A 13,394-nucleotide genomic window follows, 5' to 3' on the forward strand; every position below is an offset into this window, starting at 1 on the left:
GTCGGCCGAGAAGCGCCCGGCAGCGGTGGCTCGGAGCAGGCCTGCAGCACCGCTAGGCTCCGCCCCGGCCCTACGCCGTCAGTCGGGTCCCGCCGGGCCCAGCGCCCAACGTCACTCGCTACAGCCGTAACCCCTCGCAGCCCCTCAGCCATTTGACGGCTTAACGGGGATTAGCGGCTGGCCAGGGGTTGTTCAAACCTTTAAACGCACGTCAGCTGTCATTAGCGAGAAAACGCCCCAGCCCTGCTCCTCCTCATATCTGTGAGGCCTTCACGGCCTCAGCATCCGACCTCCCCTCACCGCCTGCTCCGAGCCCTCTGCAATCCTGTACTGACGAACGGAAGCAGGTATTCAGGAAGAGGCTATCACAAAAACCACCCCGTGTGACAAAAGCAGCTGGTGGAGGTTCCCAGCGCTCTGGCTGTTATCCTCCAGCTCCCTCACGTACTCCCACCCGTGAGCTTCCCGTATTTGGGCTTTATTTCAAGGAGAGCTGTCGCTGTTTCCCTCAGCACCAGACAGAAAACAGGAGCAGGGCTCTGCTCAGTTACAGAAGCAATCAAAGATTTGACGCGTCTTATCTGTCCCGAAGAGTTCTGGAGCAACAGCGTCCAAAGCCATACGTTTAAAGATGAAGCTGAAGACATCTGGCAAAACAAAACAACAAGCAGTAGAAAACAGTCTGAGATCAGAAAGCTTATTGCTCCCAGAACTAAAGTTGCTGGGGTTAACAATGACCGAACAGCATCACCTTAGAGACTGTTATGATTCTCACTGTTTTTTACCTCCGATTGCTGCTAAATTCTCAGAAATATCCCAGTCACAGAAGTCTTGTATTACCTCAGTTTATTTTGTCAGATTGAACTTCTTCCCTTGCTTGTGAAGCACTTCATTTTTTTTTAACCACAGCTGAGACTAATTTTTAACTTTTTTTAAACTTTTTAAAGTCCCCTTAGAATTAAAAGCTGACTGAAATAAGTCTATATACAGTTTTCAGACTCTCCAGAGGCCCTTAATCCATACTTCAAGAAGGAATTAGTGCCAGCTTTATAAAGATACCGAGGTGCACATAAACACCTACACACTTTTAAAAATCTGGGCCTTACTAAACAACAAGTTTGGAGGAAAGCAGATGTTTCAAATAAGAGTTTTGTGACATTAGTCCCTATCTAGAGGCTTGCTCCTACCAACAGTTACATGTAGCACATAGTTCCACTGAAATCTTACTGTACTACTTGCCATAGTAAAACTGAGCATGTGTGCTCACTGGATCACAGCCTAAAAGTTAAGAAACTGGGTAGTTATTTGCTACTCCAGAGAGTATCATAAGCATCAGTTGGTTTAGTTAAGCACTGGAGGAAGCTGACAGAAAAAAACCCCACCACAATCAAGTCCTTTATTTGCGTAGATTCCTCTCTGTTCAGCCTTAGAACAAACTTATGGAACTGTACCTATCTTATCCAAACTGTGGGAAATATATCTCCTTGGTGAATGCTGTCAGGCCTGCATCTGTATTCTTCACATTAATGTACTGATACATTTGTACAACCATATCTCTTGCAATAGAGGTTTCACAGCCAGAAGAAAATGTTAGTTCCTTAGGTGTTAGCTTTCCACATTTGGGAAATAAATATAAGCTGAAGCGTATGGAAAATAAATACAAAAAAAAAAAAAAAAAATCAGGATGAGATGCTACTTGTCATTTTTTTTCTGGGAAAAAAACAAAACAGAACAAAAAACAGCTCCCTAAAACAAGGAAAGGAGGAAAAAAAAAAAAAAAAAAAAAAAAAAAAAGAAACTATGTAAATAGAGTAGAAATAAATAAAGAAATGGGAGAAAGCCTTCAGCATCTGTTCATTTTCCTAAAACATTGCAGCTTTCTTAAATGAACCTCAATACAGAAGCACAAAACCAACTGCTGTTATCTGCCAAAATAAAAACATTTTAAATTGCTAGAAAACAGTAATAAAACATAAAGTATTCTAAAAACCAAATACACAGGCCTATATGAATAACATTAAGAAAAGATTCAACTAGTTAAAAAAAATAAAATAAAATAAAGCTATTTTCTAGAGAACAAGCACCTCTCTCTCTTACCTTAGTTTCCATATCCCCACACTGAGGACAGTAGTATTTATTCCTTGAGAAATAATACCCAGATGAATTAATTAGCTCATTATTACCAGTAATTACAGTGGTTGTTATGTGCTTTGAGATAGCTGGGTGAAAGTACCGTAAGTCTGATTAAAACGAGAACCTGCTCAGGAAAGCAATAAGAAGAGGAATGTGAGGCATTGAACTTTTATCGTGGGATCTTGTTTGGCCTTAGCTGGTAGTAGTTGAAAACTGTAAGCATGCCCAGCTGCTCTGAGGGCTACAGGGAATGAGATAACATCCTGTTGTGCTACGGGAGTCAAGTGCTCAGAACGTGGTGTCCTAGCATCAATGCACAAGCATTTCTCCATCCCATTCGTGCTTGGGATGCTCCTATTTTCTTGTCTAGTTTCCAGCTGATTTCCCTTCCTTGTGAGCTTTCCATGCCTGATGCCTGTGGCTAGCAGGTAATTTCTCCTCTGTGCCTCAACTGCCTCTTGCTGCTGCAGCTTCTCCTTGCTGGGAAAAGGAGGAATGACCCTTTCTTCCAATGAAAGAGGGGGATCTGTATGCAGAGGGTCCCTCTTGAAGTGGGTCAGAGGGATGAGGAAATGATTTAAGGCTGCAATCTTTGCAAGCAATGCCAGAGCACATCGATATTTCTGGAAAGCAGGAGCCAGCTGTGCCTGAGCAGAGAGCACTGCTCAGCGCAGTGTCAATGTTGAAACCCAGCGGCATTTTGATATGAGACAAATTTTATTAAAACCATAAGAAGCAACCAGTCAATAGCTGGTTCTTGCAGCTAGCGTATACATAAAAGAAACGTCTGGCTGGCTGACAACAAGCAAAATGCTTGCAGTCCTCGGCCCCAGAAATGCAGGCTTCCTTAGTCACACAGCTTTCAATAGCTGCAAACACAGAGCTATGTTGCTAAATGTTAAGGGCTCAGCTGTTTACCAGAAGAATGTTTCCTCCTCGGAACACATGTTTTTGCTTAAAAGAACTTCTCCAAAACACTTAATTTCATTAGCAAATGCAGCATTATAGTCCTAACAAACATGCCATACAGTGTCCCTTTGCAAAAGCAAAAAGAGCAGTGTTGACTGCTGGGCGTAGCAGAGGACAGAGGTGGGCTACATGTAGGAAACACCACTGCTTGAAATCTGGTGATTTAAAGCTGATCTCACACTCTGAAATGCACTTATCGTTATGCACTGTTTTCATATTCTGCTCCACGTCAAAAGCACAAATGTGGAATAGCACCAGTGCTGTCCCAACATTGGCAAATCACCATCTTTCACTCCCGAGGCTCAGCTCTTCCCTTCAGCAGGGAAGTGATGCTTCCCCTCTTACATAAAGCACGTTGGGATCATTGCACGGGAACGTCAGTGCCACTGTTTCTGTGTAAGTGCTCTTCTGTCTTCTAAATGAAATTACATTTAAATGAATACATTTACATTAGCAGCTGATTTATCCTGGAGTACTACAGAGATGAAAGCAAAAGGTTATAGAGTGAAAACATCATATTTTTAGTTAAGTTGCTTTGAGCTTGTGGATGGTGAAGTGATGGCCAACGTCTGACCAATTTGGTCAGCTCAGCACTGTGATCTAAAAATGATCTTTATGCGATGGAGCTCAAGCTAATATGGGAAATCTGTGCTGAAAGAATTACACTGAAAGGAATGACCCTGAGGAAGCATGCTGTTCACATTCCTCTTACTTCTTTTGATTCTGGTATCCAATGGGAAAGTTCTTGATAAGCTTTATTGTACTGCAGAAGGTATAAACAGTGTGTTTTGAAATCTTCTGAGCTTAAATCCTAACCTTACTTTTCAATTTGCTTCTGAATTGTCCCACAGATATATCTGTCCACCTATATGCTTATAAAGAGCAAAATACGTTTCTGTTATACCTTTTTTTAAACATTGTGTTCCTGAATGATTTTTTTTTTTATGTACTGCAATATTCATCTATATACCGAACTGCAATGTATCGCTTGATGTTTGCAATCAAAATTTAAAGTAGTAACATTTTTCTGATTTACTCATTTGCATGCTTCAGAGTATAAAGTGATTCTTGCAGTAAGGTCAGGAAGGAATTTACTCTTCAGCAGAGAATTGAACTGAATAGAGTGGTGTTCAGTATGGAGGGCATTGGCTTTCAGACAGAGCTAATGGAACCCTGTTTTTCACATGAGCCTTCGTGAGTGCTTTCCTTCTATACATAGGTAGAAGTCAATAATTAACCACAAACACCAAAATCCAAGTGATACTAATGCAACACCTTGGTGTAAAACAATAGGGTTAATCATCAGTTACGTACTTTCCTAATGCATTTGGCTTTATCACTTCTCTTCCCAGAAGGTCCATCGTGAATCCTCACACTGCATTATCCATGAGGTTTTTGTTCTCTCATTCTTTTCTATTAAGTGATGCTGACATCAGGTGGCCTTGGACTTTATGCTGTCATGAACTAAGTTGTTAGCATCCTCCGACTGCCTCTCACGAGGGGCCATGGAGATCAGGCTCTGATGGCGTTATAGCTCTATGTACTGTCCCACTGCAAAATTGCAGTGAACTTTTTAATGTGGTTTTCATCATACAGACATGAAGAACTTTGTTCAACTTCCGTTGTAGCTGAAGAAACACATAGGTAACACTGGGGGAACACTGGGCTTTCCCTGGTGATCACAAGAGTGACTTGAAGTTTGATGTTAAATCACAGAATCGTAGAATGGCTTGAGTAGAAAAGGACCTCAAAGATCATCTGGTTCCAACCCCTTGCCACGGACAGATCAAGCACCAGATCAGGTTGCCCATGTCCCCATTCAACCTGGCCTTGAATGCCTCCAGCTGTTATTACTTGATTCTCATTAATTACACAATTGTAAAAACTTTTGCTGTTTAAGAACCAGCTCCAAGGAAGAAAAACTGTGAAGTGGGAGATGCGCAGAAATCATAAAATGCTGGGAAGTTCGGATTAGCCTTCCACCAACTCACATGTTGGAAGCAAGGATTAGACACTTGGCACAAGGTGTGGGCCCCATGAGAGAGACTGGGGCTCGGGGGCTGTGCCTGAGCCATCACTGCACACTTACTCCCTTGCAAGAAAAATCTTCATGACTTATTTTGGCTGAGGTGGGTGCCAGGTTTATTGGGACATGGCCTGCATTGGGCCCATCCCCATGTATGGGACCAAGGCAAGGGCTGAGGCACGGAATGAAGGGTGCATAGCTCTTTTCTGGGTGTTTTAATTAAATGATGGAGAGAAAGTCCAAGAAAATGCCTAAAATGGCCTGAGCCCTTCCTCCCTATCTGGAAATGGAGGCTGGCAGTTGGCACAGCCACCAAACCCCCCACCCCCAAGGGCTGCATTTCTCCCCTCTCTCCAATGCGGTGCAAACAGCCAGTGCTGAGGCGACCACTGCTCCCATGCCTACTCTGATGGTAATCCATCATCCCCCATCCCACAGCCTGGCCTAGGATGAAGCGATTGAAATCTGACAGGGCCCAGTCCTGCTCACGAGCAGAGGGCTGATTTTAAGAGAGGCTGCTGCAAGCCTGGAAACAAAACCCAATTAAAGCCTGTCATTGACAGAAATTGGCCACAGACCAGGCCTGGAACAGCTTTCCCAGTAAAAAAATAAAAAAAAAATTAAAAATGGCTTGTTTATAATTTTTTTTAAGCCAGCACAAAGTTCAGGCAGTACATTCTGGCCTTGTCACAGAGCTAACAGATATCAGTGTCTGTAACAAACACAATTAACTAACAGGATGGTTGGGAAGGCCACATCCTGTACTCATCCATCGTGTGATGTCCTCCGTGTGTAGATCCAGGACATGGATCCTGCATTTCTGTTACAAAATCCCCATGCATCTCTACAGGCTTGGGGCAGTGACTTTGAAAATCTTTTCCAACCTTAATGGTTTTATGATACTATGATCCATACCACTCATGCAATGGGTGGTTTTTGTGTGACCAACACTGCTGGGAGATGGCTTCATTTGCAGGGTGTGTGGGTTATTGACTAAGGAGATGCAGAACTGATCTGCCTGCATGGGCCCTACTGAAAGTTGCTGCTACCCTTTGGTTTGTGACCTCTGTTCAGTAGGGTAAACTTGCTTTGCGTATTCCTCGCAGATTTAATTAGTAAGAGTCAGCAAATGGAGGCACACCTGAGCAAGGGTATTGCTAAACTAATTCATTAGTTTTACTAAGCTAAATGACGGCAGACCAATGAGGTGATCACACCAAGATCGTGATTAAGATTGAATACATAAATCAATAGTTTCAAATGATCTGGTCATCAAATTATATATCAGTCTATCCAAGTGATTTCCAAAGGTGCCACTGCAGATATCACTTAAGATTTAATCTCATCTAAGGACACTTTGAGGGCAAGAGTGACTCCTTCTAGGCTGAAACTCCAGTGAGCTTTCCAGCAGATGCAGTGACTCCACCAGTGAAGAATGTATGTTGTGGAAGTTGTATGTCTTGGGGAAATGTGGCCTCCACTCCTGCTTGGATTGTTTGCCAAGATGCAGTACCTTGTCTTAGCTCTGTTTTGGGGCGTAAGGTGATACTTATCTCCACAGCAATTTTCCTTTAACACTTCCTCCTTAAAGCTAAAACTTATTTTTGAACCTTGTTGTATTGAATGCAGCACTGAAGTCTTCCTCTGGGTGCTCGAAATGACATCTGACATGATCCCTAAACAGTCTTGTGCAGCGTGGTGTGAGCCTTTGCCCAAGTCCAATTTGTCTTCCTGCATGAGTTACCCAATACAAGACAGAGACATGGTTCTCGTGGTGTTATTTTGGAGAATATATGCTACCAAGAAACGTGCTTTTCATGTTGTTCTCATTTGAATAGATATAATTTCTATGAAGGTCAGCCTATGTGGTTAGTGGACCAGTTGTGAACACTTGTGTTTGAGCAATAAGGTTTTCTCAGGATCAGCCACAGTCTTCTCTGTGCCTGTTTTCTTGCCACAACAGCCAGTACAAAGTTGAGAATGTCTTTGAATTCCCAGCTGATGGAAGCTCCAGGCTTGTGGGTGATGCAGTGAAGGCTTTTCACATTTCTTTGTCACTAATGTGAGTTATAGTGCACCTGAGGCAAAACAGAGTACTTCAAAATAAGAAATGAAAATGTGAAATAAAGGATGCCTTGGTTCCCTTTCTGCAGAAACAGCAAAAATCAGGACGCGAGCTCTCCACAGTGCTCTAGTAGAAAGCAATTTCCTGATTTAGGGAGATATGTAGCTATAAGGATTTAGACTGATCTCATCTATATGTATATTCAGTCTTTCCAAGATGTTATTGGTAAGAACACCTGAAATTTGAGTGTCTTATTTTATTGTATAAAACCTCTTTTATATTATTTTCTGGACAGTTATCCGTGTTACTTGCAGCCTGTCACAGCTTTAAGTCATCTGCAACTTTAACAAACCTCATCTTTCTTCCAGAAAGCAGCTGATTTATATTAAACCAGTGCATGGTCATCCACCTGAGCTGATCCTGACTGATCCTCACCCAGTTCAACCTTTCATGTTGATTGTGAACCACTGCTACAGACTGAAATAATGCAGAGTTTTGCCACCTGGTTTCATCCAATGACTTTCCCTGCCTGGTGTAGGGGAGCATCACTTAAGACCATGTGGAAGCCTTGCTGCCACTGAGCTGTGCCACATCTGGAGCTTCTCCTTCATCCACGGAGCCTGCTCTCCTCTCTTGGAAGGCAGTTCAATTGGGTTGGCAGGGCTAGCTGTTGACAAATCCAAGCTGCCTGCTTCTCTTGTTGCTGTCTCCTAGAAATTTGCAAATGAGCAGATTATTTGTTCCAGATTTTTTTTTTTCCTGAGAGTTGAGGTTGAGCTGGCTGGCCTGTAATTCCCTTGTCTCCTCTTCTCTTCCTTTTTTAATGTGGAGATAAATTCCTTTGCCTTATTTTAATCTTTGGGTGCTCTGACATGTCTGCCACAAATTCCCTAAATTAACCACCAGAAGATAACTTGAGATAATATCCATCATTTCTGGATGAAATTTATAGAATTATAGAATCACAGAATTCCTTGAGTTGGAACAGACCCTTAAAGGCCATCTAGCCCAACTCCCCTGCAATGAACAGGGACACCCACAGCTCGATCAGGGTGCCCAGAACCCCTCCAGCCTGACCTTGGGTGTCTCAAGGGATGGAGCACTCACCACCTCTCTGGGCAACCTGTACCAGTGCCTCACCATCCTTATAAAAATTTTTTTCCGTATATCCAGTCTAAATCTCCATTCTTCTAGTTTGAAACCATTTCCCCCATCCTTTCCCAACAGACTCTGCTAAAATATCTGTCCCCTTTTTTTTTTGCAGCCCCCCCTGTTACATTTAGGTTGGATGTTAGGGGGAAGTTCTTTACTAGGAGAGTGGTTAGGCCCTGGAACGGGCTGCCCAGGGAGGTTGTGGATGCCCCGTCCTTGGACGTGTTCAAGGCCAGGTTGGACGGGGTCCTGGGCAACCTGATCTAAATGTGTATGTTTGGTGGCCCTGCTAGGCAGGGGGGTTGGAACTACATGATCCTTGAGGTCCCTTCCAACCCGGGTGATTCTGTGATTCTGTGATTCTGTGATTCTGAAAGGCCTCTCTCAGGTTTCCCCAGAGCCTTCTCTTCTCTAGGCTGAACAGCTCCAGCTCTCTCAGCCTGTCATCAAGGCTGTTTTTTTCACCCCCAGAATCATTTTTGTGGCTCTCTTCTAGGTGTGCTCCAATAGGTCCACGTCTCTTCTGTACTGGGACTCTGCATCCACACAGTGAATCTAAGAACGTTCTGCTCATCTGGGTGCCCTCAAGCCAATTCTTTACTCTGGGCTTACATCTCACTCTCTCTCTTAACTTCCTGCTTGGCAGTGATATTTCCACTGAAGATCAATAATAGAAAAAGTATTAAGCACCCTGACTTCATCAACATTATTTATCAATAGTATTTGCTCTTTGCTGAGTAGCAAAGCAATACTTCTGTGTGGTCTCATCTTTTGGAATGAGATGAAGTCCTCTTGGAGCTGTGTCCCATGATGGATCTAGAGGAGTCTAAAGCCACCTTTTTCTTAATCATAGAATCAGAATGCTGTGAGTTAGAAGGGACCTCAAATCCCATCCACTTTCAACCCCCTGCCATGGGCAGGGCTTCCACTCACCAGGTCAGGCTGCCCAGAGCCCCATCCAACCTGGCTTTAAATGCCTCCAGGGTGTTCAAAGAGCAGGGGGAGAGGGTGGAGGAGGGCAGATTTTGTGGTGCCAAACTGGTTCATCCTGGCTTCTGCTCATTTTAAAATATATTTTTAAAATTTTTCTGGGCTCACTCAAGTTGAAATTCAAGATGGCAAAGATCCATTTTGGCAATGAGATCTCTTCCCCAACCTGGACGAATTGCAGCTCTGCTGCAGACACATCTCTAGAGAGTCCCCCATGGGGATCTGCAGTCCCCAGGTCCCCCGAGTTCATCTTTTGGTGGGGAGGGCAGCGAAGAGATCACAGAATCTCAGAATTGCAGGTTTTGGAAGGGACCTCTAGAGATAACATTGAGAGCAACCCTCCTGCTAAAGCAGGTACTACAACAGGTCGCAAAGCTAGGTGTCCTGATGGCTCCTGGATATGTCCAAACAAGGAGACTCTACAACCTTTTTGGTCAGCCTGTTCCAGTGCTCCTTCAGTGACTGAAAAAGTTCTTCCTTGTGTTAGAGTGGAACTTCTTGTGTTGCAGTTTCATCCTTTGTTCTACTGCTGCACACCACTGAAACGAATCTGGCCTCACTGACTTGGCTCCCACGCTTTAGATGTTTATAAACAGTGATGAGATCCTCTCTCAGCCTTCTCTTCTCCAGACTGAACTGTCCCAGGTCTCTTAGCCTTTCCTCGTATGGGAGATGCTCCAAGTCCTTAATCATCAAATCCTTGTCTGTCCCAGCCCCCATTTCGGCTGCTTGTGCTCCTCCACATGCTTTGGACGCTGGCGATGCTCTCTGCATCCTTTCAGAAGCCCCGTCGCTATGGTGACTGCATGCAGCTTTACCATCAGGTTGTTGTCCACCTATTTTCATTGGAAATGCTTCAGGAGCTTTGATGTTTTTAATGATTTTAAGTTGAATCACTACTGGATGGTTTTAGGTGCAAGAGGGAAATGATGCGCTGCAAACAGAAACTTTCGGAAGCCTTTGTGGTCTATGGTGACGTTCATTTATTTTGTAATGACTCCAGGAGAGTTTTCATCAATGTTGTATCAAGTTTGTGTCGTTGTCATTGTGTTCCTCAGGGCACATAGTGGAGAGAGAGAAAAATCTTCACTTTGTCCCCTGGGATGGATGCAGATAGCACCAAATTGCATCGTCATTGCACAGTTGGTGGCACAGAATCACGAAATCATAGAACTGTAGGGGTTGGAAGGGACCTCTGGGAATCATCTACTCCAACTCCCCTGCTAAAGTAGGTTCTGTACAGTAGGTTGCATGGGAAAGCGTTCAGGTGGGTTTTGAATATCTGCAGAGGAGGCTCCACAATATCTTTAATGGCAAAGCAGGGCAGAGTGCTCTCAGGTTTGGTCTTCTGAAATGGAAAGAAATTCTTAAATGAAACTGCTTAAGAAGCACATGGCTTCCTAGGCACTTCAGCAACAGGTTTTGAGAAACCTTTCAATTTTATGGACAAAATCCAAATGTTGGGAACCTGGTGTCCGCAGTCCCTGTGGAAGGGATCTCACCCCATGCATTAGGGGCTCCTCTAAGTCGAAAGATGTCAGCAGATGCTTTGAAGACATGCAAACAGCCCCTGGCCCAAAGTCTGCAGGGAGCTGTGCTGGGTGCTTGGCCTCTGTACACAAGATTGCTCAGCAGTGACAAGGAATCTCCTCCTGTCACATGACTTTGGATTTTAGGAGGCTGCTGCTGCAAGCGCTGAGCATGCTCACATTGGTTCAGACACTATTAAAAATATTTTCCAAGCATCTGGCTGGCTGTACACATTGGTGACAAGGCTGCTGGCATCAGAGGAAATCCCAACTTTTGTTTGGAAGAATGTAAACAATGGCTGTTCACAAAAGGGCTGCTTCATTCAGCATCCAGGAGAAAAAAAAAATAAAACCTCCCTGGACATTGCTTTGCCACTGGGTTCTGCTCACTACCATCCTGTTCTTCTGCCCAGGGGCTGGAGCCTGTGTAGGGACCAACAGTGGGGCTCTTCGGGAAAAGGTACAAGTTGAAATGAAGCATTGCACACAAAAAATACATGATGAGATGAACTCTTATCCCATAGAGAGACCTTGTTCCCATTCAGTAGAGCTCTGAATGCCATTTTCATTTTTCCTCCTTTTGCACATCCTTTGTGAGGAACAAAGTTCTGAGTGAGCTCAGAGTTGTGTGAGTTCTCAGAGGTCTGGGACATCTGAAGGGCTGTGAACACGAGAAGTGCAAAAGTCTTAAAAATCAGAGAATCTCAGAAACGTGAAGGTCAGAAAAGACCTCTAAGATCACCCGGTCCAACCTTCAGCCCATCCCCACCCTGCCCACTGACCACATCCCTCCGTGCCACATCCACAAGGCTCTGGAACACCTTCAGGGTCGGTGACCCCACCACCTCCCTGGGCAGCCCGTGCCACTGCAGCACCACTCATCCTGATAAGAAATTTTTCCTGGTTTCCAACCTGAACCTCTTGATGCAACCTGAGGCCAACGCATCTTGTCCTACTGCTGTTGCATGGGAGAAAAGGCTGACCTTCACCTCACCACAACCTCCCTTCAGGTCCAGGATCCCACTCTGCATGAACCACTCAGTGATCTTGGCACAGAGTTCAGCGCTTTGTCTCAGCGTTGCCCTTGTTCTCCACTGCAGATAAAAGGTGTCGATTTAAAAATCCCAATTTACACTTCATTTTCATGTGAGGGAATTGGAAGAACCACAGTTGAATTCGGGACAAAGCAATAAATTATCACATTGTTGATCTTTTTTTGTTTGTTTCTTCTTCCAAGTAACCCTTTTCTAACTATAAAAACAATCATCTTTTGCTCACCCTTCTTTGCTTCAGGACTGTCTCAAGCTGCTACCATCTCTTTTGTTGGACCACTTCAAAACACTGTAATTGGACTGAGACATAACTAGCTGGACTCCCAGGAGTGAACAGCATAGCTGTGCTTGGGGTTGGCCCCATGGTGGGTGTGACACAAATCCACTCTAGGGGACCAATGGGTGCTGTGCAGGAGGAGGGCACATCTCCCATCCACAAATATGAAGCAGGGATATAATCTGGCTTGCAGATAGCTGACAGTGGGAGATCTCAATGATGAACGTTTGCTTCCTTGTACCCTTTTCTGGGGTCACTTTTGGGATCAGGACAAAGCAGGGGTGCTGCAGTCCAGTCCTTGAGTAAATATCTTGGCCCCATTGCTACTTTAAACCTGGTGTGGCATGAGAACAGCTAGCTGAACTCACTGGGGTTTTCAGCTGCCCCTCAAGTTCACCTCACAGCAACCCAGTGATCCCTGTCTCGGTGCTTTTCTAAGTGGGGCTGTCTCCATGGCCCATATTACTTTAGTTTGTTGCTTTTAGAGTCCTTGAATATCTTTGTGTCTCAAGGAAAGAAGTTTTCAACAGCGGCAGATGCTGTTGTCACAAAATGGCATGGGTTGAGAGTAACTTGAAACTCCCCTAAAAAGCCTGGAGACCCTCAATAAGCCTTCAGGCGCTCTGTCATAGGTTGATGGTTGGACTAGATGATCTTAGTGGTCTCTTCCAACTTTAATGATTCTATGATTCTATTCAGAGATTGTCCATCCTACCAAGCTGTTGTCAGTTGATAAACCCTTGGCTTTGTTCCATGGCCCCAAACAGGCTCAGACCATTGTGCCATTAGGATGAACAGAGCCCTTGGGACTCTGCATTGCCTCTGCTGCTGATGCCATCATGGGACAATAGGAGAGGATGTAGCAATGGTAGTGGGATGGCATCCAGACCAGGAGTAACTGGTGTTGGCTCCCAAAATGCCAAACTCTGAACAGTTTTGTCATCTTAGTATTTCGTACTATGGGGCACACAGCTGTGCAGGGGGCTTTGTATTTGCACTGGTAGTAAAACCCTTTGTTGCCTCCTGGTCCTAACACTGTCTGTCTGCCCCGGGGAAAGAGTAGGCACAGCTGATCTTGCAAGAGCAGGCAAAGTACTTTCACTTAAGCAAGGAAGAATAAAAAAAAAAGAGAAGATAATAAGAGGAAGTGAGTAATTTAAAGCAGCAGGATCCAGAGAGTTCCCTTATCACAGAGACACTT

The 13,394-nt window shown here is 44.4% G+C and overlaps 1 long non-coding RNA gene across 1 annotated transcript; it reads right to left on the minus strand.

Moving 5' to 3' along the window:
* Positions 1–462: 462 nt before the first annotated feature.
* LOC125686489 (uncharacterized) lies at positions 463–2,520 on the minus strand. The gene is made up of 2 exons (XR_007373813.1): positions 2,098–2,520; positions 463–647 (listed from the first exon to the last, which is right to left on the minus strand). It is a non-coding gene; the product is annotated as an uncharacterized LOC125686489 (long non-coding RNA).
* Between the last annotated feature and the right edge of the window lie 10,874 nt (positions 2,521–13,394).

Source organism: Lagopus muta, chromosome 1 (genome assembly GCF_023343835.1).
Source record: "Lagopus muta isolate bLagMut1 chromosome 1, bLagMut1 primary, whole genome shotgun sequence".
NCBI lineage: Eukaryota > Metazoa > Chordata > Aves > Galliformes > Phasianidae > Lagopus > Lagopus muta.